Genomic DNA, 27,500 nt, shown 5'->3' with positions numbered 1-27,500 from the left:
TTTGAAAGAAAAACATCTTAATTTCTACCCGAGAGGGTAACAGTCGTTAATTACGTACCATTTTTACGTTCCAGCTAACAAATATTGTTCAATGTGAGGACTATCTGCACCCACGACAGCCTGGAACCACATTACAGATACCATTTCACAAATCTTCGCAGCACTTCTCAAACGGTGGACCATGGAGTGTTCAGCTGTTGTGACACAGCCCGTGTACTGTTTGAAGGTTGTACATTGCGTCCAGCATTCTCAGCCATGGTAACAGTAACTTCTTCAACTATCTGTGGTGAAATTGGCCATCGGCCTCTCCATAGAGCAATTTCAATATCGGCAGTTAATTCGAACTTACGAATCATGTCCAGTCGCAGTGTCGAAAGAGGACATTCCCGTATCACTTTAAAGTGTTGATACTCGCGAAGAGCACTATTGCTGTTGTTTTCATAAAACAGCTTTACGAGTAAAGCCCTGCTCGCTTCGTCCAGAATTATGTTGAATGTCTTCAACTATAATGCACATTGATGCTTGTGTTTCACGTCGCCGTACCAGCACCAGCGCCTAATGGCAAGTCATGACATTGACGCAGATCCTGTAGCGCACACTCAGTCTGAACATCATTCATACAAAGTGGGGTGCACACACGGTAAAAAGTTTTTCATCTATATTGGCTCAAGCAGCAAAAGTGTAATTGTAATCACTCTGTACTCGAAATTTCTCATAAACTATTATGACCCACAGAACGCAGACACCGAACTACTACCATCGTACTCAATAAGAGATTTACACGTTTCGTGGAAACGGTAAAACGAAGTTTGGGCCACGAATGAAGGAAACGAACACCCCTTACGTTATACACTGAAGAGCCAAAGAAACTGGTACACCTGCCTAATATCGTGTAGGGCCCCCGTAAGCAATCAGAGGCGCCGCAGCACGACGTGGCATGAACTCAACTAATGTCTGAAGTAGTGCTGGAGGGAATTGACCCGAGCGGTTCTAGGCGCTACAGTTTGGAACCGCGCGACCGCTGCGGTCGCAGGTTCGAATCTTGCCTCGGGCATGGATGTGTGTGATGTCCTTACGTTAGTTAGGTTTAAGTAGTTCTAAGTTCTAGGGGACTGATGACCTCAGCAGTTAAGTCCCATAGTGCTCAGAGCCATTTGAACCATTTGAAGGGAATTGACACCATGAACCACCAAGGCTGTCCATAAATCCGTGAGAGTACGAGGGGGTGCAGATCTCTTCTGAACAGCACGTTGCAAGGCATCCCAGACGTGCTTAATAATATTCATGTCTGGGGAGTTTGGTGGCTAACGGAAGTGTTTAAACTCAGAAGAGTGTTCCTGGAGCCACTCTGTAGCAATTCTGGACGTGTGGGATGTCGCATTGTCCTGTTGTAATTGCCCATGTCCGTCGGAATGCACAATGGACATGAGTGGATGCAAGTGATTACAGAGGATGCTTACGTACGAGTCACCTGTCAGAGTCGTAGCTAGACTTATCAGGGGTCCCATGTCACTCCAACTGCACACGCCCCACACCATTACGGAGCCTCCACAGCCTGAACAGCCCCCTACTGGCATGCAGGGTCCATGCATTCATCAGGTTGTCTCCATACCCGTACACGTCCAACCGCTCGATGTAATTTGAAACGAGACTCGTCCGACCAGGGAACACGTTTCCATTCATCAACACTACAACGTCAGTGCTGAAGGGTCCAGGCGAGACGTAAAGCTTTGTGTCGTGCAGTCATCAAGGGTACATGAGTGGGCCTTAGGCTCTGAAAGCCCATATCGATGAATGGTTCGCATGCTGACATTTGTTGATGGCCCAACATTGAAATCTGCAGCAATTTGCGGAAGGGTTGTACTTCTGTCACGTTGAACGATTCTCTTCAGTGGTCGATGGTCCCGTTCTTGCAGAATCTTTTTTCCAGCAGCAACAATCCGGCGATTTGATGTTTTACCGGACTCCTGATATTGACGGTATTCGTGAAATGGTCGTACGGGAAAATCACCACTTCATCGCTACCTCGGAGACGCTGTGTCCCATTGTTCGTGCGGCGACTATAAAACCACGTTCAAACTCACTTAAATCTTTATAATCTTCCCCTGTAGCAGCAGTAACCGATCCAACAACTGCGCCAGGCACATGTCTTATATAGGCGGTGCCGACCGCAGCGCCATATTCTGCATCCTTACATACCTCTATATTTGAATACGCTTACCTATACCAGTTTCTTATGCGCTTCAGCGTTTAATGCAGCAGGAGTACCACTATTGCCAAGTGAAAGTGAAAATTGAATTCTAGCGTCTGTGCAAGTAAGACGAGCAGGGGCGACTGAAATGAACTTATTGCGGTATAAAATGAAAATATTTGAGAAAAAAATGGAAGTTCAGAGCATCACTGACGAAATAATTTAGTACGGGAATAACTGATTATAGCACTTGCAGCGCATGCCTGAGCCTAAGAGCGTCAAAATGGCTTGTAGGCTGACAGAAGAAACCAGTTGGCCGACGAAGAGAAGGACGCGCCTTTAAAAAGGTGGTAGGATCAGCAAGGAGCCTGAACAGCCCTAATGACATAGACTCTGGTGATGTCGTCTCAGAGGTGCCGAGATTTCAGGGGAATGAAAAGTGTGACGCGAGACTGGAGGGACGGAAAGAAAACCAACTATAAAATAATTTATAATTTCCCATTGCCCACTGCACCAACAAACTTTAAGAGGTTGTTCACGAATGCCTTTTCCATATTTTGGTGTAAGGGAGCCACGGTCTCCGGCGGCCCGTTACAGAGTTATTGCACTTCGATTCGTTTCACGCACTGGTTAGCTTTGTATCTGTACTGCAGTGAAATTAGTACTGAAGTCGACGGCATGTACTGCGTGTCTTGCTTCCATTCGCTCACAATACCTACTGCTGACAGCAGTAATGCTCTCCTTAGCCCATTGCCCTCAATTTGGAGGACAATGGCTTGGTCGCGGTAGTCCGACTTCCCTGGCCAGGTCGGATTGAATTGGATTGGATTGTTTGGGGGAAGAGACCAAACATCGAGGTCATCGGTCTCATCGGATTAGGGGAGGACGGGGAAGGAAGTCGGCCGTGCCCTTTCAAAGGAACCATCCCGGCAATTGCCTGAAGCGATTTAGGGAAATCATGGAAAATCTCCCCCCCCCCCATGAACCATGGACCTTGCCGTTGGTGGGGAGGCTTGCGTGCCTCAGCGATACAGATGGCCGTACCGTAGGTGCAACCACAACGGAGGGGTATCTGTTGAGAGGCCAGACAAACGTGTGGTTCCTGAAGAGGGGCAGCAGCCTTTTCAGTAGTTGCAGGGGCAACAGTCAAAACGGCCTTGCTGTGCTGGTACTGCGAACGGCTGAAAGCAAGGGGAAACTACAGCCGTAATTTTTCCCGAGGACATGCAGCTTTACTGTATGATTAAATGATGATGGCGTCATCTTGGGTAAAATATTCCGGAGGTAAAATAGTCCCCCATTCGGATCTCCGGGCGGGGACTACTCAAGAGGACGTCGTTATCAGGAGAAATAAGGACGTCGTTATCAGGAGAAAGAAAGCTGGCGTTCTACGGATCGGAGCGTTGAATGTCAGATCCCTTAATCGGGCAGGTAGGTTAGAAAATTTAAAAAGGTAAATGGATAGGTTAAAGTTAGATATAATGGGAATTAGTGAAGTTCGGTGGCAGGAGGAACAAGACCTTTGGTCAGGTGATTACAGGGTTATAAATACAAGATCAAATAGGGGTAATGCAGGAGTAGGTTTAACAATGAATAAAAAATAGGAGTGCGGGTAAGCTACTACAAACAGCATAGTGAACGCATTATTGTGGCCAAGATAGACACAAAGCCCATGCCTACTACAGTAGTACAAGTTTATATGCCTACTAGCTCTGCAGATGATGAAGAAATTGATGAAATGTATGACGAGATAAAAGAAATTATTAAGGTAGTGAAGGGAGATGAAAATTTAATAGTCATGGGTGACTGGAATTCGAGTGTAGGAAAAGGGAGAGAAGGAAACGTAGTAGGTGAATATGGATTGGGGGGAAGAAATGAAAGAGGAAGCCGCCTTGTAGAATTTTGCACAGAGCATAACTTAATCATAGCTAACACTTGGTTCAAGAATCACAAAAGAAGGTTGTATACCTGGAGGAATCCTGGAGATACTAAAAGTTATCAGATAGATTATATAATGGTAAGACAGAGATTTAGGAACCAGGTTTTAAATTGTAAGACATTTCCAGGGGCAGATGTGGATTCTGACCACAATCTATTGGTTATGAACTGCAGATTGAAACTGAAGAATCTGCAAAAAGGTGGGAATTTAAGGAGATGGGACCTGGATAAACTGAAAGAACCAGAGGTTGTAGAGAGTTTGAGGGAGAGCATAAAGGAACAATTGACAGGAATGGGGGAAAGAAATACAGTAGAAGAAGAATGGGTAGCTCTGAGGGATGAAGTAGTGAAGGCAGCAGATGATCAAGTAGGTAAAAAGACGAGGGCTAATAGAAATCCTTGGGTAACAGAAGAGATATTGAATTTAATTGATGAAAGAAGAAAATATAAAAATTCAGTAAATGAAGCAGGCAAAAAGGAATACAAACGCCTCAAAAATAAGATCGACAGGAAGTGCAAAATGGCTAAGCGGGGATGGCTAGAGGACAAATGTAAGGATGTAGAGGCTTGTCTCACTAGGGGTAAGACAGATACTGCCTACAGGAAAATTAAAGAGACCTTTGGAGAGAAGAGAACCACTTGTATGAATATCAAGAGCTCAGATGGCAACCCAGTTCTAAGCAAAGAAGGGAAGGCAGAAAGGTGGAAGGAGTATATAGAGGGTTCATACAAGGGCGATGTACTTGAGGACAATATTAGGGAAATGGAAGAGGATGTAGATGAAGACGAAATGGGAGATAAGATACTGCGTGACGAGTTTGACAGAGCACTGAAAGACCTGAGTCGAAACAAGGCCCCGGGAATAGACAATATTCCATTAGAATTACTGATGGCCTTGGGAGAGCCAGTCATGACAAAATTGTACCATCTGGTGAGCAAGATATATGAGACAGGCGAAATACCCTCAGACTTCAAGAAGAATATAATAATTCCAATCCCAAAGAAAGCAGGTGTTGACAGATGTGAAAATTACCGAACTATCAGTTTAATAAGTCACAGCTGCAAAATACTAACGCGAATTCTTTACAGACGAATGGAAAAACTGGTAGAAGCCGACCTCGGGGAAGATCAGTTTGGATTCCGTAGAAATGTTGGAACACGTGAGGCAATACTAACCTTACGACTTATCTTAGAAGAAAGATTAAGAAAAGGCAAACCTACGTTTCTAGCATTTGTAGACTTAGAGAAAGCTTTTGACAATGTTAACTGGAATACCCTCTTTCAAATTCTGAAGGTGGCAGGGGTAAAATACAGGGAGCGAAAGGCTATTTACAATTTGTACAGAAACCAGATGGCAGTTGTAAGAGTCGAGGGGCATGAAAGGGAAGCAGTGGTTGGGAAAGGAGTGAGACAGGGTTGTAGCCTGTCCCCGATGTTATTCAATCTATATATTGAGCAAGCAGTAAAGGAAACAAAAGAAAAATTCGGAGTAGGTATTAAAATTCATGGAGAAGTAGTAAAAACTTTGAGGTTTGCCGATGACATTGTAATTCTGTCAGAGACAGCAAAGGACTTGGAAGAGCAGTTGAACGGAATGAACAGTTTCTTGAAAGGAGGATATAAGATGAACATCAACAAAAGCAAAACAAGGATAATGGAATGTAGTCAAATTAAATCGGGTGATGCTGAGGGAATTAGATTAGGAAATGAGACACTTAAAGTAGTAAAGGAGTTTTGCTATTTAGGGAGTAAGTAGAGAGGATATAAAATGTAGACTGGCAATGGCAAGGAAATCGTTTCTGAAGAAGAGAAATTTGTTAACATCGAGTATAGATTTAAGTGTCAGGAAGTCGTTTCTGAAAGTATTTGTGTGGAGTGTAGCCATGTATGGAAGTGAAACATGGACGATAACTAGTCTGGACAAGAAGAAAATAGAAGCTTTCGAAATGTGGTGCTACAGAAGAATGCTGAAGATAAGGTGGGTAGATCACGTAACTGATGAGGAGGTATTGAATAGGATTGGGGAGAAGAGAAGTTTGTAGCACAACTTGACCAGAAGAAGGGATCGGTTGGTAGGACATGTTTTGAGGCATCATGGGCTCACAAATTTAGCATTGGAGGGCAGCGTGGAGGGTAAAAATCGTAGAGGGAGACCAAGAGATGAATACACTAAGCAGATTCAGAAGGATGTAGGTTGCAGTAGGTACTGGGAGATGAAGAAGCTTGCACAGGATAGAGTAGCATGGAGAGCTGCATCAAACCAGTCTCAGGACTGAAGACCACAACAACAACAATGGAAAATCTAAATCAGGATGGCCGGACGCGGGATTGAACCGTCGTTCTCTCGAAAGGCCAGGTCGGACACCAGACGTGACGCTAACGGACTGCTTCTTCTGCGGGTGTGTGAAGAGTCTAGTTTACGAAGCTATGGTCGATACTTTCACGGACTATAGGAGCCGCGAAAGTAGTACACCAGACTCCTGGAATTCTTGAGCCTGTAAAACAGTGGATCGTGCGTCGCTATACAGTCTGCCCAGACCATGGTGATCGAAATTTTTAACAATACTTGTGAGGAAATAGTTGTGCATTTGTTTACGTGCTGTGCTGTACACTGATAGAACATATTGAATACACCGTGATAGATGTTGCGTGTTTCGTCTGAAGGTTGATGAATCACTCTGTGATGTATGTTGTACGTTTTTATTATTGCGTGTTAGAGGATTCTTCATAGTTGTGAAGGTATTTTCACAGAAACCAGAGTGATTGCGATAACAAACTGAATAAATCATAATTACAGGGATTATTCGGAAAGCAAGATCGGACTCGCCGTAGCTAATCGAATATCGCGCGAAAATTGAAACGCGCATGCACATCGACTTCCGGCGTGCCTTGCTCGTCAGACGACGCCACCTGCGTTAGTCTTGTCGCTTTATGCTCTCTGCACTGTAAGTTCAACATGTTTAAAAGAACTGATCATCACGCCGACTGTGACATAAGGTCAGTGATTCGCTTTTTTCGCAGAAGGGAACGTTGCAGCAGCGGAAGTTCATCGACAGATAAGTGAAGTGTATGGCCCCACTACGATGACTGACAGCGAAGTGCGTAAGTTTTCGAGGACGGACGGGAAACTGTCCATGACGAACCGTGATCAGGACGACCGATAGTGATCTCAGAAGATTTGGTCAAAGCCGCGGACGATAAGATTCGTGAAGACCGGCGGTTCACAGTTTCAACTTCAGTACTGGAATTTCAGAAAGTGGGTAGAACGAGTTTGTACAAAATTGTCTCTGAAAAGTTGCAATTTCGCAAATGTGCACGAGTTTGTTGCTCAGGCTACTTACCGAGAAACACGAAATGGAAAGACTGGCTTATGTGGACTGATATAATAAGAAAAGTGAACAGTGTTTAGAGACCACTGTACAGGGGACGAGACGAGGGTTCCTCACATTACCCCACGGTCTACACGTCAGTCAATGGAGTGACGCCGCATGACACCACCAGTCAAAGCCAAGGCCAAGCAGGCAGTCTCAACACGCAACGTTACGGCAGCCTTGTTATGAATTAAGCAAGGAGTGTTGTTAGTTGAGTTTATGCAGCAACAGATAACAATAAATACACTTGCTTACTGCGCTACCCCGACTAAGCTTCGACTAGTAGTACAGAATAAGCGACGTAGCCTTCTGACGTCTGGAGTTTTTTTGACGGATGGCAGTGCCATTCACATCCAAAATCTGATCACATATTCCGGATAGGAAGGCACTGTCCGCTCACCGTACAGTCTAGACTTGACGCCAAGCGATGTTCACTTGTTCCGCTATCTAAAGGAGTTTCTCGGCGGCAAGTGCCTCTCAATAGAAGACAGGTTATTATCACTGGCAACAGACGTATGTCACTTAGGGATACAAAAGCTTGTAGAACGTTATGATGAGCGTTTATACAAATATGGGAACTATGTAGAGAAATATAGAAACAAATAAGCAATCAAATAAAAACAATTTTTTAAAAAGTTGTGATCGTTTATGTTTTATAAGTGATCGGACCTAACTTTCCGAATAATGCCTCGTACATTATTACTCTGTAACGCCGTCGGCATATGGGACAAGGCAGCTAACGTTAACATGCACACAGACGGGATGTCCAACGTCACGGGTAGGCGCACGGGACGAGCTATTTAACGTGGTTTTGCACTCTCAGCGTTCTCCAGCTGCAGTTATTGGATTTGTGTGGCTCGTAAACAATGCAACTTGTTCAAGCAAATGAGCGCGCGTAAAATTTTGTGAACGCGCGTAAAATTCCTATGTTGGCTCTATTAAGATGTACGCTTTTCCTTTCTCCATGGCCGTCCGGTGTGACCGAGCGGTTCTAGGCGCTACAGTCTGGAACCGCGCGCCCGCAGCTTCGAATCCTGCCTCGGGCATGGATGTGTGTGATGTCCTTAGGTTAGTTAGGTTTAAGTAGTTCTAAGTTCTAGGGGACTGATGACCTCAGTAGTTAAGTTCCATAGTGCTCAGAGCCATTTGAACCAAGCCTTCTCCATATGCTAGTCATATTGTTCTGTCTGTAGTATCTAAAAGCAAAAACTTCAGTGTCCGTGGACATGTAATAAGACAAAAAGGAAAGATACATGACTAGGTCAGTGAGAACATCAGCTTATAAAAGTTCACTTCATCGAACAAACTCATTCCCGACAGTGAACTCTCTTATATTTACATAATATTAAGTATTACAGAAATTATTTTTATTAATTTCGTAAGTAAGTCCCACAGCTTTTGGAAAACATGAAGATGAAAAAGAATATATACAACAAATCTCAAACCCTACGCCGACATAATCTCTGCTCTATAACATGCTGTTTCTACACACTACGCTAGGCTATGATTTCCTTATGAGAAACTTGTGATTTTTAGCTTACAGTCTTCCATAGGTTTTAATCGCCGATATGTTATTAATTCACAATTATGACAAATTCTAACTAGAACGACACGTTATTCTTAGATCTTAAACGTGCCGCTCCCTTAAAACACCCTTACTCTGATAACACACAAGCGATAACGCGGTAAAAACTATATACGAAAATTCTTTAACCACCAAGATGACGTTTCCCGTGTTTTTACTGCAACAAATAGTACCAATAACGATAAGTTCTCGAGACATTCAATGTGCTGGTGCTTAGAAACAGCATATAATCTTGGGGGTGCATGGTACAACACAAAGCCAACCGAATACGGGCTTCTACTGAAGAAGACCATGACGTCTTGCTATTTATGGGCTTTAAGCTTTCTGCGAGGCCTACAAGGAAGACAGACCGCGGCTCGTACGTCACGAAGGTAGGTCTGAAAAAAATGGCTCTGAGCACTATGAGACTTAACTTTTGAGGTCATCAGTCCCCTAGAACTTAGAACTACTTAAAGCTTACCAACCTAAGGACATCACACACATCCATGCCCGAGGAAGGATTCGAACCTGCGACCATAGCAGTCGCGCGGTTCCAGACTGTAGCGCCTAAAACCGCTCGGCCACCACGGCCGGCGGTAGGTCTGGGCTAGCTCACTCAGCAAAAAAACTACGTTTCTACACCTGTTAACTGGTAGCTAGGTATGTACATACAAACGACAATTGCATCTTCTACTGGAATCCGCTATTATGGAGCCTTACTGTTATTAGTCCTACAATTATCGGAAGTCCATAGGCCTGCTTATAATTTATTACGGCTGTACTGGGGTACAATAAAATTAAAATCATCTGAAGATGATTATCAGTTGTAGAAGGAAATAATGACTTTTTTTCCTTTGTTGCATTTCGATTCCTCCCCCCCCCCTCCCCCTCGAGCGCGGGGGGGGGGGGTGGCATCAGCGTAATAGGCCACTCCACAGCCTACAGGAAAGTTAAAAAACATAATGAGAATAGAAACAAAGAAGTTGTGGAATTTGAAATATATAAACGATGCAGATCAGGACTCACAGTAAGGAGACAGGCACAATTAAGAAAAACATGGCGACAGTCTGGTTTCTGTTCGCAGGAGATAAAAACACAACTAGCGACAGTATGGTGGCTGTGCACAACACTGACAGGGGACGCACAACACTGAACATTTACTTAAAACAGCACTATAGAGGCAACACGGCGGCAGACGGGAACGGGGGGGGGGGGGGGGGAAATCCAGACCGATGAGAGGGAAAAAGGGGGGAGACGAGGAAAGAAACTGATGGAGGGAGAGGACATAGAAGAAAGTGGAGGCACAGTGGACGTGAGAAGGAGTGGGGAAGGCAGTGGAGGGGAAAGCAAAAGGACTTGGGGGGAGAGAAGGGAATCAGAGAGAGGGTAGGTGGGGAAGTGGGGAAAAACAGGATGGAAGGGGGGGAGAGGGAGCCTGGGAGAAGGACAGAGGGAGGGAGGGGGAGGTGAGGATCAGAGTTGGTAGGAGGGATAAATGGAATGAAGGGAGAGAAGACATCAACCGGTAGGTGGAGTCGATGGAGGACACCTTCGGAAAGCAGATGGAGGGTTTAGAGGTGAAGGGTAGGGGGGACACAATGATGAATGCGCGGCAGGGGGCAGGGGTTGGAGAGGAGAGGAGCAACCAGGGGATGAGGGGGATCAAGTTGATGGGAGGTGTAGAGGTCGCCGATATGTTCGAGGAAAAGGAGCAGATGGCGGAAAGGAATCAGGTCATAGAGGATCTGCATGGGGGACGGGAGGTGTATACGGGAGGTGAGGCACAGTGCATGGCGCTCGAGGATCTGGAGGGACTTACAGAATTTGAGGGGGGCGGATAATGATTGTTAAGCAGAAGAGACTAAATGCCATAACAGGCCATTATACAGTCGCGTACTGATTTTAAATTTTGTTGTAGTTCTGTTAATCAGTAAGACTTCATAATAGCAGATTCCAGTGGAAGATGCAAATCTCGTTATTTCGTACACCCCCAGTTGCGAGTCTGCTGAACTGAGCGAGCGAGTGAGTTCAGACCTACCTTCGTGACGTAAGCGCCGCGGCCTGCCTTCCTCGAAGGCCTCGCGCGTTTTGCGTGTGACTTAGGAAGCGTTCTTGCATTCCACTGGATCTACTTTGCGTGGCACGTGGCCAAAATATCGCAGATCTTACTTTATGTTTCAACGTGAAATAACATGAAGTGACGCCACAAAATTCGTAGAGCGCCACGTCAACGTTACCTAACTCGTCTCGCGTGCCGACGACTTAACGAATCGATGGAGACCGTAAGCCCCTGATACCAAAGTACTCTGAAGGTATTCCTGAACAACCTATAGAATTCTGGTTCACCCTGTTGAAACTGTTTTTGTGGGTTGTGTGTGTGTGTGTGTGTGTGTGTGTGTGTGTGTGTGGTAGTGTGTTTGTGCTTGTGTGTCGTGCGCATACGCAAGTAACACGCAGTGTTTGCAGAAGGCTGGCATGTGGAATACGTGGGCACAAGATTCGAGCAAATACAGCACAAAACTGACTCAGAGAAGCAGCTGACTCAGAAGCCATGGACAGCGAGCGGCCTGCCGTTACGTCATTGATTCCCGGCAGGCGGCCGGCTGCCGGCCCACGGCGCGAGGCGAGCATCGCCAACGCGCGCGAACAATGGGGGCCCCTCCCAGCGGGAAGCGCTTCTGTCCGCCTCGCACTGACGGCTCGTTTGCATCGATTCGGCGCCCAGCCGCGTTACATCAAATGCCATCCATCTCGCTGTCGCAGCCGGACTACACAAATATTGCTCAATGTCGCCTGGAACAATCAGGTACATCTACATTACAACACGGGTGGATCTTTCCGCTTGCAGAATGTTAACAGGATCTGGACCCTCCCGTACCTGCCAAATTTAACTAACGTTTTCTTAAACGCTATTCACCGTAATTTTTTTGAGGAACATTGTGGCTATCTTTGACACCTTTTCTAAAGATTAAAATTCATTGGTAATTATTCTTCATAATTATTTTATAGTTAGAAAAAATTGAAAGTTCCAATTTACCTCTCTTATCTTGACATTATGAAATGGCTGCGCAAAAATATGTAAACTGATTACTGTGCAACGCTGAATATTGTAGGTCCTTGGCTCTAATAGTTCACTTGAAAATATTTCTAGCTAGCGAACCTGGCAATGCTTCTCAACTGCTAGATATGTATGGCAACTGGGTATACGTTTTTAACTTCTCACCCTCCTCCCCCACCCCCTACTGGCTCATCCCATTTCCTAGTGCCGCTTCTCTTTGTCCATCTCCTTGCCTCTGTCTATTTCCTCCTTCCCTTTCTCTATGTCCCTTCTCCTTTCCGCCTCTCTCTAAGCCTTGTTTATTATTATTGCCAATGAATTCTTGACTAGGAAATGCAGTCACTTAAAATGAATAGGTAAATCGCTTGGGATCATTCTATAGGGGGTATAAGAGCTCTTTACTGCTGGTGGATCTATAGGCATAGAAGTTTCAATGACAATATTTCGCATAGTTTTAATCGGCAGGCGGGTTGGATTACAAAGATTCGACGGTTCATATTCTAGAGTAGTATTCTAATCATAAGCCGATAAGCCATAAATACGACTTCTCTGATTTCCATTAAAACTGACTGAGAGAAAGGAAAGAAAACAGCACATAGTTTTGCATAAAATTTTTGTTTAAAATTATATATATATATATATATATATATATATATATATATATATATATAAAACGACAAAGAAAAAAATTGGGACAAGCAATTTGTATAATGGTTTAAATCGTCTGCTGTTGTAGTTAAAAGTGACGATGAGAAAGAAAACGAAACTGCAGAGTATCGTGTAAACGTTTGAAGTAAATTGGTCAAGAACTTTCCAGGTTTTTCCTAATGACATATCCATTTTCTATAGTGTATATATGTTTATATACCACATATATTTCAAAATATGTAGCCTGTGTCTGTCCAAACATTTATTACAGTATCGTGTAAAAATTTGAAGTAAATTGGTCAATAATTTCTCGAGATTTTTGCTAACAATACTTCCCCTTTATAAAGTATAAATAAGTATATTTACATACCACATAGTCTATATTTAAAAATACGTGTCCTATGCGCCCTCCGAAAGTTTATTACAGTTTCGTGCAAAAATCTGAAGTAAATCACTCAAGAACCTTCTCGAGATTTTTAGTAACAAAGTTAAACAACGACTTGTCTTTGTATAGTAGTATAGAGTGTAGATAAAGCAAAAAAGGACATACCACAAATTAAAAAAAAAATTAAATGAAAGCCCGATCCACAGAAAATTTGTTCTGAGTTACTAGATAGCTCTTCATATTTAAATGTGAACATTTCGGGTTACATTTCACCGTGATTGAATGCCAATTGCATATAAGTTTACACATTTTTAATGCTTCACCTATACTTCTCTTAGCAACTTTCGTCTCTTGCCTAGCTTGTCTCTAAGAATCTCCTTTCCGCTCAGCATTGCTCTTCCTCTTATTGTCAATCAACAGCTTAACAGCTTGTCAGCTTTTAACAGCTACAGACTGAAAGACTTTCTGTAGTCAGTACGCCTTACAAATTACACAGGATGAGATAATCTTACAGGCGGAATGTAGTTAAGGATGAACTGTTGTAGCTTTCACTATGTCTTTTCTTTTTGCCACTTATCGTCGGTGTCAGCTCGATTGCTTTCTGCACCATAGGTATACGTGACAAATATTTGGTTTTTCCCAGCAACGCGAGAAAATTTTTAAACTGATGATATGGGCTGATTTTAGAAAATTGTATTTATTAAGCACCGCGTCCTCTGGGCGTGCGAGTGAAAGTTCAAACACTCCTAGAAACTTTACGCATGTAAGCGTACAATTTTCAGTATACAGTAAATTTAAAGTTTGTAGGAGACGTTACCCCGACTTGTAATCTATTACTAGTTTACGAATTTAGTATTGCTCATTGTGTTACACATCTCACACTGAGACACGGATGCAATAGCGGGAATGTTAGCAGGGTGATGTATGAGCAACGAATGTCCGTTTCTCTTCACCTCTCAACTTTGAATGACAGTTCACACATCTTCGAGTACACTCAGAAATGGTTGTTTCACATTATGATCTTCAATTATTTTGGTAAACAGTAAATTATAATACCTGTATTTGCGTATTTGTGGACATTTGAACTAGAACTTGAATCCTAATTATCTATCTGTAATACTCTATCCCTCTCTGACATATAGAAAAGAAGGCTAAAAATGAAGACTAGAAACAACATTATCAGAAAGCTGACTGGAACAAGCAGACCCTGTACCAACAGCAGCACAGTCGATTGTGTATCCTGTTGCCGAATATTGAGCTCCTGTGTGGCCTAGAAGCAGTAATGTCAACAAGATCGATGTTCAGCTAAACGTTACAACGAGAAATGACGTTGGTTCTTTCAAACGTACACCAGTTCTCTGGCTGCATGTCTTATCTAATATCAATGGACGGAGAATGGAATAAGATTCACAGCAGATAAGTACTCTCAAACTTGTTAGAAACCTTCCACAGACTAGGTTTAAGGCTATAAAGCTTCAATGGGATCTGAGCAGTCCCTAACAACCAACTACTTGCAAATTCAGAAAAGCTTTTGAGAGCTAATTGAACACTGGTGGATAAGGCCAGTATAATAGGGTTGAACCAACCGTATCACTTACAGTCGTGCAGCTGCCAAGAAGAATTAAGGCCTTCAAACGCGTCAGAGACAGGCACGCATGGTTATGCAAAGCATGCATTAATAAGTGAGGTGTTGTAAAGGGCCTAGAATGTGACTTTGGCGCAGTGGAGTAAACGGTAGAAGATGGTATTACTGAAAGCCCAACAAGAAGGTTTCAAGATGCTGTGTTACCCGCTCCTTCTCGGGACGCTGTCCTTGAGAGATGTTCCATATGTAAATTGAGAAGACTTCTGAAGAACTCGCCCTGGTATAGTTGCGTAACGCATAACGTCGTAGTCTGTGTTTGCTCCTGGCGCAGCGATTGTAGTACTATATGACATTACGGAGCTGCTTTGGGCATGTAATGCACAACCTGAGCCGTTCCGAGGTGATCCTGCGCCCTTGGCAGAGCTGCCAAACCTACTCCGCCGCCTCCCCCAGCCCCAAGGAAAAATTTTTTCTTCACAGAGTTAGGAAATTTTGTAATTAGTAACGGAGATTTACTACTATAAAGTAATAATATAACATTACTTAAAAGAGCTGTATATATCGAAAATACTGCATACAACAAATTATATATATCATTTTAGTAAATAAATAACGAACTGCAGAACTTTCTAACAAAATTGAAAGTAAAACAAAATCTATGTCTTATAATTTATGGCAGCTACTGTACCTCGGTTTTAGTGTAATGTTTAATATAGAATATATTTTATGTGCTCTTATTAATTATTAATAGCGCATAAATTATTAACTGTAAATAAAAGAAAAATAGCAATAATTAACTGTTCGCAATACATTCCCTCTTAAGAACTGTGTTTTTGTAATAATTTACTTACTGAAACTTCCTGGCAGATTAAAACTGTGTGCCCGACCGAGATTCGAACTCGGAACCTTTGCCTTTCGCGGGCAAGTGCTCTACCATCTTTTTTTTTTTTCTTCTTCTTTTTCTTTTGCATCATTTATATATTTACTGTAAAACTCCATTATTTACAAATTCACATGTGGGCAACAAAAAGCAAGTGTGCAGTTGTCCTCTTGGTCCTATGCGTCAGGCATATCGCCACCAGGTACAAGCATTGTTATGTTGTTGCCGTTAAGCAAAATCTGATCCGAGCTACTGAAGCACGACTCACGTCCGGTCCTCACAGTCCTAATTCTGCCAGTATCTCGTCACCTACCTTCCAATCTTTACAGACGCTCTCCTGCGAACCTGCAGAACTAGCACTCCTCAAAGAAAGGATACAACGGAGACATGGCTTAGCCACAGCCTTGCTTTGACAGAAACGAATTAATTAATTATGTCATTGAAAAACTTTAGCTGCTGTACATCATTTTATCGACAACATAGCTGAATTTGATGGTTTGCATCACCTATACTCGACCTTAACTACTATTTTTATGATCTATAATTTTCTAAAACTCCGTTGAATAGGTGCTGCTCTCACTGGAATTGTCGTAAGTATCCTCAAAGCTTTTTTGATGCTTGGACCAGGGTCTCGTAACGTATCTTTTGAAGAGAAAACAAATCTCTAAAATATTCAGATGGGTGGCTGTGTCAGGGCTCTTCGTCACCTTTTTCTAGTGGACTTTGGAAGTTGCTACTTCGTTAACTAGCATAACCGTATCGATATTAGAAACTATTTTCCTCTTTAAATACTTATGGTAATACGGGACTATGCCTAAAAATCTTATATGCAAAGGGAAACAAATGATGTGTAATTTCATGTACTTGCCTATTGTAGTAAATGGCAACTAATTACTTAAATTATTATTATTTTTACTTCATTTTTCTAGTAATGTGAATATTGTGATATAGGTACAGGATTTTGCTACCTTTGTGCACACAGAATAATATGCATGTCATAATTACTTTATTTTTGGGAGGAATACCAGTTTGCTTAATACTTTTCGGATTTTCACTACTTACATAGTAACTACTTACATGTCTAACTGAAAAAGTTCACAAATAAGAATTTCATAATTCTGCAATATAGAATTATCAAAGTGTTTGACTTTAAAATTAGAACAGTATTGTTGCAGCATATGAATCACTTATGTGAAAAAAAACAAACGTTCCACACAAGCAGTCCTTTCAGTATTAATCTAATTTTTCCTTAGACAGCTAAATGTATTTGTAGCTACAACATCTACACATATTCAACACATTTCATTTTCAGAAAATTGGTTCCCAGAAACTTAATTATTTCTACATCTTTTTAATGTTAGAATTTGCTCACATTTTCACACCTACAGAATTCTCGGTGGGCTATTGTACTGGACTGATCAGTGGACCTTTTTTGTTACATACTGGAATCTTGATACGGTCAAAGATTTACAGTACTCGATCCACAAAACAGTCTTTATAGATTATAACAACTTTACTTTTTCTCTTTTTACGTGAACAAATAGTAAAGTAATATGTTATCCTAACTCAATTACAGAACATTGTAATGAATTATTCTTAACTAAAAAACCAAATATACTAAAAACGTTGTATCCCACGTTTTGAAGAGACATTTGGAATTATTAACATAATTGTTATTTCTGTAAATTGTTCTGAGTAATAGTTTGAATGAAACTGCAAAATAAATAATTAATCATACATGACCACTCTGGATATAAAATCGATATTTTGTAAGACCACTGTACTGTTAGCGTTTTATGACTATTCTTCTCGAGTTAACATGTTTATGGCCTGGGCTTGTACTAGTATGGAGTTAGTTGTTGTCTGTAGGGACACTGATTCATGATGTTGTATGGAAATACAAAAATTAGTATACGTGAAATGAAGAAAATGAAACATTGGTGTTAGAATTTAAACTATTATAATTCCTAGAAGCGAACTTTGTTCTTACAGCAAGCCACGTTTTCGACAAGGAGCTGCAAGAAGCAGATGGGTAAACTATACTGTACTATTATACGATCTTCCTTCTCAGCCGTAAAACGTAAATGTCGTGTGACTAAGGCCTCCCGTCGGGTAGACCGATCTCCGGGTGCAAGTCTTTCGATTTGACGCCACTTCGGCGACTTGCGCGTCGATGGGGATGAAATGATGATGATTAGGACAACAAACACCCAGTCCCTAAGCGGAGAAAATCTCCGACTCAGCCAGGAATCGAACCCGGGCCCTCATGATTGACATTCTGTCGCGCTGACCACTCAGCTGCCGGATGCGGACTTCTCAGCCGTGATCGTTACACTATACTAGCGTTAGAATACCTAAAAGTTTGCACTTAATAACGGTTTTTCGTAGACATAGAGAAGAACGTTTTAATATCTACCATAGTATCAGTCAATATTCATTCTCACATTACTGTGATACTCCACTCCTCTTCAGCTCACGGCGAATCATCCGATTGCTTAAATTTGCCACACACTCACCTCTTATGTCCACTGAAGAGCCACTCTGCTCAAATTCTTGAATGGTGCTTGATCTACCGCATCTTATTACGAGCTGTATTAAATCCATACACATACTCTAAGAATAAAAAGCAGACGCACCACGAGGAGTTATTCGTATAGGACGTACCAGTACAGAGAAACAACTGATTACAATTTCAGAAAAATGGACTATTTATTCAAGAGAAAGAGCTTCACAAATCGGGCAAGTAAATAATACGTTGGTCCACCTCTGGCCTTTATGCAGGCAGTTACTCGGCTTGGAATTGGTTGAGAGAGCTCTTTGATGTCCTGAGAGATATCGTGCCAAACAATGTACATTTGACGCTTTAGATTGTCAAAATCAAGAGCTGATGGGAGGGCCCTGCTCATTATGCTCAGTTTGGGAGAGATCGGGCGCCCTTGCTGGCCACGGTATGATTTAGCACACACGAAGACTAGTACTAGAAAGTCGTTTGTGCGGGCGGGCATTATCTTGCTGAAATGCAAGCCCAGGAGGGCTTGTCATGAAGGGCAGCAAAACGGGGCGTAGAATATCGTCGACGTTCCGTTGTGCTGTAAGGATGCCACGGGTGACAACCAAATTGGCCCTGGTATGAAATGAAGTGACACCACAGATCGTCACTCCTGGTTGATGGGCCATATGGCGGCCGACAGTCGGGGCGGTATCCCACCGCTGTCTGGGGCGTCTCCAAACACGTCTTCCCTGGTCATCGGGGCCCAGTTCGAAGTGGGACTCATTCGAATAATTCCTTCGTGGTGCATCATTTTTTCTTTCTTTTAGTGTATTATAAAAGTGGTTTTAAGTGTGTGTGCTCCAACTCCTCCTAAACTTCTGGATCGATTACAACCAAACTTGGTAGACTTACGACTTACTTTCTGGAAAGAACCACTGTGGCAGTTAGGACCACCTACGTCTCAACGGGTTGAGGGTTGGGGTGGAAAAGAAGCGTAGCTCGCGACGCGCAAATAGTTGGGCTATGTTTTCAGTATTCGAGACAGAGTACATAGTGATTTGCAAACAACTTGACAGATAATTTCAAACCTTTACGAGATTTCTTCTCGCTGTAATCTCTTTAAAAATGATGAAAGAAAAAGTTGATTCCTAACCACATATTCATGATCATGCACTAAAATTGGCTCATCAGCCATGACCGTTTAATTTTATATCTCTTTACTGCTAACACATTTTGCAACAGTAGTCACATATACTACTCAATGTACTTGCAAAAAAGTATCACTGTACTAAACATAGTGGGGGACGAGGCCAACGAGGAAGACAGGCCGTGGACGCGTACGTCACGAAGGTAGGCCCGAGGTCGCTCGCTCGCTCGCACGCTCACTCAGCTCAGCAGACAAACTGCTTTACTACGGCTGTTAACTCATAATTGGGTGTTTACGTACTTTACGTACAAACTGGAATTACATCTCTACTGGAATCTGCTTTTATGGAGTCTTATTATTAATTATCGGAAGTCCATATGCCTACTAATAATTAGTTGCGACTGTACTGAGTACAATAAAATGAAAAGCATGCCAAAAGATTATACTTACATGAGGCACTACATCTTGTGTGAAATCAGGACTGGTAAGCAGAAAAGACTAAATGCTGTAAACGAGCTATTATACCATTTATCTCGGGTATAGATCTTAAAACACAGCATCATTCACAGCTGTGTTTCTTTTTCTAGTACTAGTAACCGGTAAGACATCATAAAAGCAGATTCCAGTACAATATACAGTTATCATTAGTATGTACAAACCAGTTCCGAGTTAAAAATTTAGAAACGCATTTCGACTACCGAGTTGAGCGAGCAAGCTAGCGCTCTGGCCTATCCTCGTGACGTGCGCGCTGCGGCCTGTCTTTCTCGTGGGCCTCAGTACAAGAGATATGACTTCATAAACATTGAGCTGCTTGACAATGAACCTGCAGTGCGAAATTCGCTAGACATATAGGTGAAATATGTGTAGAAATGTGGGAAAAGCTCTTCCTAAACAACTAGAACGATTTCGTGCAAGCTACTACCTGAAAAAAAAACAAGATGGACATGTGAACTAGCAACTTTCTGTTGGGGTAGAGGTGACAACGTGGAGAGAGAAGGGAAAAGAGTAGATGGACAGGTAGAGAGAGGGATGTAGGAAACGGGCACAGATAGGGGGATGAGAAGATGGACAGAGAGAGGGGGAATGGTGGACAGAGAGTGGGGGAAAGGTGGACACAGATAGGAGGATGAGGAGGTGGATAGAGACAAGGAGGAAGGAGGACACAGATAGGGGGATGAGGAGGTGGACAGAGGGTGGGGGAAAGGTGAAACAGACAGAAAGAGGAGAGAAATGACAACGAGAGGGGAGAGGAGGAGATGGACAAAGAAAGGAAAGAGGCCAGGAGGAGAAGGACAGAGAGAGGGGGAAGAAGAGATGGATAGAGAAAGGGGGAGGAGTAGATGGATTTAGAGGGGAAACGACGAGATGCAGGGAGGAAGGAGCATATAGGCAGAGGGGTAGGAGTAGATGAACAGAGAGGTGGAGGAAGAAACGGACAGGGAAAGGGAAGAGGAAGAGATGGACAGAGGGGGCAGGATGATGATTATGATGATGTTTCAGATTGTGGGGCCCTCACCTGTGCGGTTATCAGCGCCCGTACAAATTCTCAACCTTTACTCGGTCCAGTCTCGCCACTTTCATGAATGATGATTAAACGATGAGGACAACACAAACACCCAGTCATCTCGAGGCAGGTGAAAATCCCTGATCCTGCCGGGAATCGAACCTGGGACCCTGCGCTCGGGAAGCGAGAACGTGACCGTGAGACCACAAGCTGCAGATGGGCAGGAGAAGACAGACGGGGGGGGGGGGGGGGGGGCGGGGGAAGGAGATAGACAGAAAAGTGGGATGAGGGAATGGACAAAGAGAGGGGAATGAGAAGATGGATTTAGAGGCAGTAAGGAGGAGACATATGGGGAAAGAGGAGATGGACAGAGGGAGCATATGGATAGAGGAAGAAGAGGAGATGATCAAAGAAAGAAAAGGAGACTGATAGAGAGATGAAAAAGGAGGAGATAGATAAAGGTGGAGGAGGAGATGGAGAGAGCAGCAGGGGAGGAAGTGGAGAAAGAGAAGGTGACAGAAGCTTATAGACACAAGAAAAGAAAGAGGAAGACATGGACAGAGTGAGAGGCAGAGATGGAGATCGACACAAAGAGAGGAGGAGCAAATGTACAGAGGAAAGAAGAGGAGATGAGCGAAGGAAAGAGGAAGAAATGGAGAGGGAGAAGGGGTGATGGACATAGAGGGTGGAGGAAGAAGTGGACAGAGAAAGGGAAGAGGGTATATGGACAGAGAGAGAGAAGAGAGGAGGAGATGGACAGGATAAGGAAAGAGGAAATGAAGAGAGAGGGAGAGCAAGAGATGGACAGAGAGGTGGGTGTAAAAGGAGATGGGTACAAAGAGGAGGGGAGAACATGAATAGAGAGAGGGGAGGAGATGGAAGAAGAGCAAATTGATAAAGGAAAGAGGAGAAGATGAACAGAGAGAATGGGGAGAGAGAGTGGGACAGATAGACAAGGGCTGTGGACATGGCCAGAGAGAGGTGAATGAAGGACATGGACACAGAGATTAAGCGACTTGGGGGGGGGGGCAGGAGGAGATGTATAGAGAGAGGTGGGAGGAGGAGATGAACAGAGAGGCGAAGGAGAAGATAGAGTTAAGAGGTAGAGTTAGAGGAAGGAGATGGAAATGGACAGAGAGGGGGGTGGTAGCAGATAGATGGAGAGAGGAAGGGGGAGATGGACAGAGAGGGGAAGATTAGATAGACCAATAGAGGAGGGAGATGGACTAATAGAAATTAGAATAGATACAACACCAGGTACCCAGACAGCGAACGTATAAAATAAAGTAGTGAAAACCAGTGTGTTTTCTTATATTACTACTGCTTAATTCAAATTTGATTTTGTATTGCAAACATTGTATGCAACTGACTATAAATCTTATTCTTCATACCATTTCACTTCACTGATTCTCACTGTATCTAGCTTCAACACATCATTCTCTTATTTCATTTTCTCTACATACCTGATAGATCTGTTATTCCACACACTGATTTGTAGAGTATCTGTTACTTTATGGTGACATCCTCTATAAGGGTCGCCACCCATTTATCCAAATGGGGCACCATCTACAAATATTTTACCAAGAATGCTGTTATCATAAACCGTACAAGAGGGCTGCATGTTGTCTGTAGCTGCCTTGATCTTTTAGCAGTGCCATCCCAAGCCAACAGAGCATGTGGGTGTTGGTTAATGTTACAAGCCTTTTCCAGTCATCATCAATACTGCTGCCCTCTTCAGCAACCGTAAGAAGTTTATTCGCCCAGCTCGTTTAGAAATACACAGTGATTACTAGTTTCATCAAAACTAGTTATCATTATGTATTTTATTCAATCTGGGCTAACATACTTCTGTAATAAGAAGAACCATCGTCTTTAGACTCTGAGATCGCCTCCAATACAGCTGAAGATGTAAGGTAATCATCATAACCATGTAAGAGTTTGGCCTCTTCAGAGATAACCTTCTAATATGTTAGTTTGGCCTCTCCACAGGCAACCAGCTGATGTGGTTGCACTTCGGATATCTGCCGGCCGGTGTGGCCAAGCGGTTAAAGGCGCTACAGTCTGGAACCGCGTGGCCGCTACGGTCGCAGGTTCGAATTCTGCCTCGGGCATGGATGTGTGTGATGTCCTTAGGTTAGTTAGGTTTAAGTAGTTCTAAGTTCTAGGGGACTGATGACCTTAGAAGTTAAGTCCCATAGTGCTCAGAGCCATTTGAACCATTTGAACTTCGGATATCTGTTTTACTGAGGCATATGTTATGTATGTTATCTTGGCAGATTACAATATGTAGCATAGAAGCATTTATAAGAAAAGTAACTGGAAAGCCAGTAATTACGATCGTCGTTTAATTGGAAACATCCCTTACCAAAATATTCTCGATCGTAATGCACGGTACTGAAGAATAGCATCACATGTAGCAACAAATAATTGACTTAATACATCACAGCTTTACTTTCTGAATGGTCGCTCAAGTGAGAATGACATTTATACAATTACTAACCACATATTACAAGATTTTAATAAATAAATATGACCTGGTGGTATTTTTTATAATGTGTTCAATGATTTTATATGGTGAATCATAATATAATACGCTTAAATATTATAAAATTGACGATATTGCAGATAACTGGTTTGAACAGTAGTTAAGAAAAAATGCAAAATGTGTCCTGAATAATTCAGACAATGCAGAAACGTGAGTGAGTTTAGGCGACTGCACAGAAATCACGGAAGCAGTCTCTCACTGGTTTCTACTAAATTTTCTGCCTTTAATGAGCATCTGAATAACTAGTGTCCCTTGATTGTATGCTTCCTGCGTGCACACGAAAGGGACATTGAGCTGCGTGCGGCCTCATACCGCGTTTATTACGTTAACGTGGTCCTATTTTGTACTGTTATGGCTGAGTCAGCAGGTGTGTTCGAGATCCACCACGGCTTTTAATCTTTTTATGATGGATGGGTTACATATACAGTTACTGTTGCGTCCATTATCCAATTTATACGGTTTTATGACAGATGGGTTTCATATCCAGTTACTTTTACACAATCTGTTAAACCGCTAAAAGCTGAAATGCATCGTTTAAATTAAACAATTTCGCAACCAAAACTGTTTTTATTTTAAAATTGTATGTCTTTTTTTCGAAATTAGATTCAATTTTTAAGAACGAATGGGAAGCAGAAACGGAAGAAGAAAGTTTCAGTTTTAACGTCCCGTCGATGACGTCCTCAATAGAGGCAGAGCATAAGCTCTTCCTGAAATGCATAATTCCAGGAATGATATAAAGAAGTTATTTAGGTTCAAAATTGCTCTGAGCACTATGCGACTTAACTTCTGAGGCCATCAGTCGCCTAGAACTTAGAACTAATTAAACCTAACTAACCTAAGGACATCACACACATCCAGGCCCGAGGCAGGATTCGAACCTGCGACCGTAGCGGTCGCTCGGCTCTAGACTGTAGCGCCTAAAGCCGCACGGCCACTCCGGCCGGCACTTATTTAGGGAAATTTATGCTCGTCAGTATTGAAACGAAAGAAATGATAATCACTAGTGTACATTCGTAAATGACACGTAATAATAACAGCAAGTAGAGAGAATACACGAAGCAAATGAGGAAATAGGGTAAGAGTGTGGAATGAATCCCTGATGGCCCAGGGAAAAGCAATTTTGTAGTAAGAACGGAAGGCAATATTATCGGAGTATATGGGCTGGGGTAACGAAAAAAAAAGAAGAGAGAGGCTTTTGGAGTTTTTCCGTTGATTCCAACTTTGTTAGCAGACAGCTCCTTCAATAACCATAAGTAGACTAAGTATAAGTGGAGAAGAAAAGGGAGACATAACAAAATAATCATGTCGAGAATATCATGTTTAGGAAAATGAAAGAGCTATATCAGTAGAATGCAAGGTATACCCAGACGTATATGTAGACTCACAACATTAAAGCAAACTAAGATTCAGAAGAAAAGAGAATGAGACAACCATCCTGTCTACGCACTAGGTTGAAGACATCCGTTTGGTAAAACATGTGTCCTGTTGGAAGGTGAAGTCCGTAACTGCGTGCTCCCACATTGATCCCTTGTCTACATGTAGATGCTTAGACAACGAGGTGTCAAAAGTCATAGGATACCTCCTAATATAGTGTCGGACCTGCTTTTGCCCGGCGTAGTGCAGCAGCTCGATGCGGCATGGACTCAACAAGTCACTGGAAGTGTCTTGCAGAAATATTGAGTCATCTGCCGCTATACCCGTCCATAGTTGCGAAGGTGGTGCCGGTGCAGAATTTTGTGCAGGAACTGACCTTTCTATTACGTCCCGTAAATGTTCGATGTGATTCATGCCGGGCGATCTGGGTGGCTAAATTATTCACTTGAATTGTCCAAAATGTTCCTCAAATCAATAGTGAACAGTTGTGGCCCGTTGACATGGCGCATTGTCATCTGTGAAAGTTCCATCGTTGTTTGGGAGGTGAAATGCACGAATGGCTACAAGTGGTCTCCAAGTAGAGGAATATCCAGACGACCCAGTCCACTCCATGTAATCACAGCTTACACGATTATGGAGCCACACCATTTTGCACAGTGCCTTCTGACAACTTGGGTCCATGGCTTCAAGGGGTCTGCGTCACACTCGAACCCCACCATCAGCTCTTACCATCTGAAGCCGTGACTCATCTGACCAGGTCACGGTTTTTCAGTGTTTTGCAGCCGTCTGTGGCCCAGCCGATATTGTTACGAGCCCAAGAGAGGAGCTGCAGGTAATGTTGTGCTGTTAGCAAAGGCACTCGCATCGGTCATCTGCTGCCGTAACCCATTAACGCCAAATTTCGCCGCACTGTCCTAACGGATACGTTTATCGTATATGCCACACTGATTTCTGATGTTATTTCACACAGTGATGCTCGTCAGTTAATGCTGACAGTTCTGCGCAAACGTCGCTGCTCTCGGTCGTTAAGGCCGTCGGCCAATCCGTTGTCCGTGGTAAGAGATAATGCTAGACATTTGGTATTTTCGCACTCTCTTGACACTTAATTTCGGAATATTGAACTCCCTAATGATTTCTGAAATGAAATGCCCCATGCATCTAGCTCCAACTACCATGCGGCCATAATCTCATTAGAAATCTTTTCATGTGAATCACATGACTACAAATGAAAACTTCCAATGCACTATCCTATTACACCTCGTATACTCGATAGACCGCCATCTGAACCACATGACGTTTGTCACCTCCGTTTGTATCCGCATCGGAGTCGCGCTACTTTGCACATAACGCTGCGCCAACGCCCTCAAACGGGAACTTTTTGAAGGCCCCTTATATTTCGGGGTAGAGGCAACGTTTGAAAAAATTAGACTGAATGAAGTTTGTCTAAAATGATGTCCAGTGGGGTAAGTGAAACCATTAACATTATTTTAGTAGGAGAAAAGTGGAATATTATAGATAATGAAATATTTGTAGAAGCCAACGGCAGAAGTGAAAACACTGTAGGTCTCAGAAGAAACTGTGCTAATGAAATAAAGTGGAGGTAAAACTCAGAATAAATTAGAGAGCCATTTTATGACAAAAGGGCAGATAGTCTTCCGAAAAATGGACAATGCGTACAGTAATATTAAACAATGTCAGGGATATGAAAAGTAAACATGTTAACTTAGGGACATGGAAACCCTTCGCAAAGCTCGTAAGATGGGGTAGATCAGGGCGACAGTAAATCGAGAAGTCGCAACTACTCTTAAACGAAAACATGTATTTCATTATGTACGAATCTTCGTGACCTAGATACGTCGTTAACTAAGCCAAAAAACCTCACAGATTGTACGTAGTAATTGAAGTCAGTGGACTTGCTGAATCCCTTCCGCCCTTGCCTCCGAGCTTCCGTCGCGTCGAACTGTGACCCACTTGCGGCCGTTATCAGCAGTCATGCATTCTTAGTTGTGTGTAGCAGGCGAGATACATACCGCGAAATGCAGCTCAGCATAATTAGTTGGAAACGTTTGGATGTGGACCTAGATTAATTCATTGTACAAGTGCACTTTAAAAAAATCCATCTGACGAGGAAAGACCAGTAGCATGACTTCATATTTTAAGGAGAAAAAAGTGCATTTTCAAGACATTAGTTCCATCGGGTTCGATCTGGGGTGAAAATTTAGGCCCAAATTCTGACAGTATGTAGTTATACATTGTGAAAGTACAGTTTTTAAACTTTTGGGCATCTCCACTAAAGCCGCCTAATGCCCGAGCGTGAAGGACTGTACAGCGGAGTGACATCCAGATTCCTCATGTTCGCGAGATGTTGAAGGCTAGGGAAGAGGAAGACACCTCTGTCCAATGTGTTTTGAAATCTTGTTCAAGAACACATGTAATTTTATTTGAAAAATAGTAAGTAATAGGAGTATGTACTACGTCAACGTCACGTGTATTATTATTTACGGGGGCGTCCAATAAGGAATGCAACGCATTTTTTCTCGGTCAGTTTTGGCTGTGAGATCGCGGTATTCTTTCTTCAGCCCTTATAGTATCATGAAGTTCCTACTGGTGGCGGCACTATACTTATTAGCCCTCAAAATGGCGTCTGCAACGAAGGTGCGTTCCAAGCAGAGAGCTGTCATTTGCCTCTTAGCACAAAAACAGACCATCGTAGGTATTCTCTGGCCCTTGCAGAATTCAACAGAGACTTGGCAGTGAACAAAAGCACGGCGAGTCACTGGGTGAGGCGTTTGTCATCATCGCACCAATGCGCATATCCA

The sequence above is a fragment of the Schistocerca americana genome, chromosome 2, assembly GCF_021461395.2.
Source record: "Schistocerca americana isolate TAMUIC-IGC-003095 chromosome 2, iqSchAmer2.1, whole genome shotgun sequence".
Classification (NCBI taxonomy): domain Eukaryota; kingdom Metazoa; phylum Arthropoda; class Insecta; order Orthoptera; family Acrididae; genus Schistocerca; species Schistocerca americana.
Note: the sequence above shows the minus strand (reverse complement) of the source record.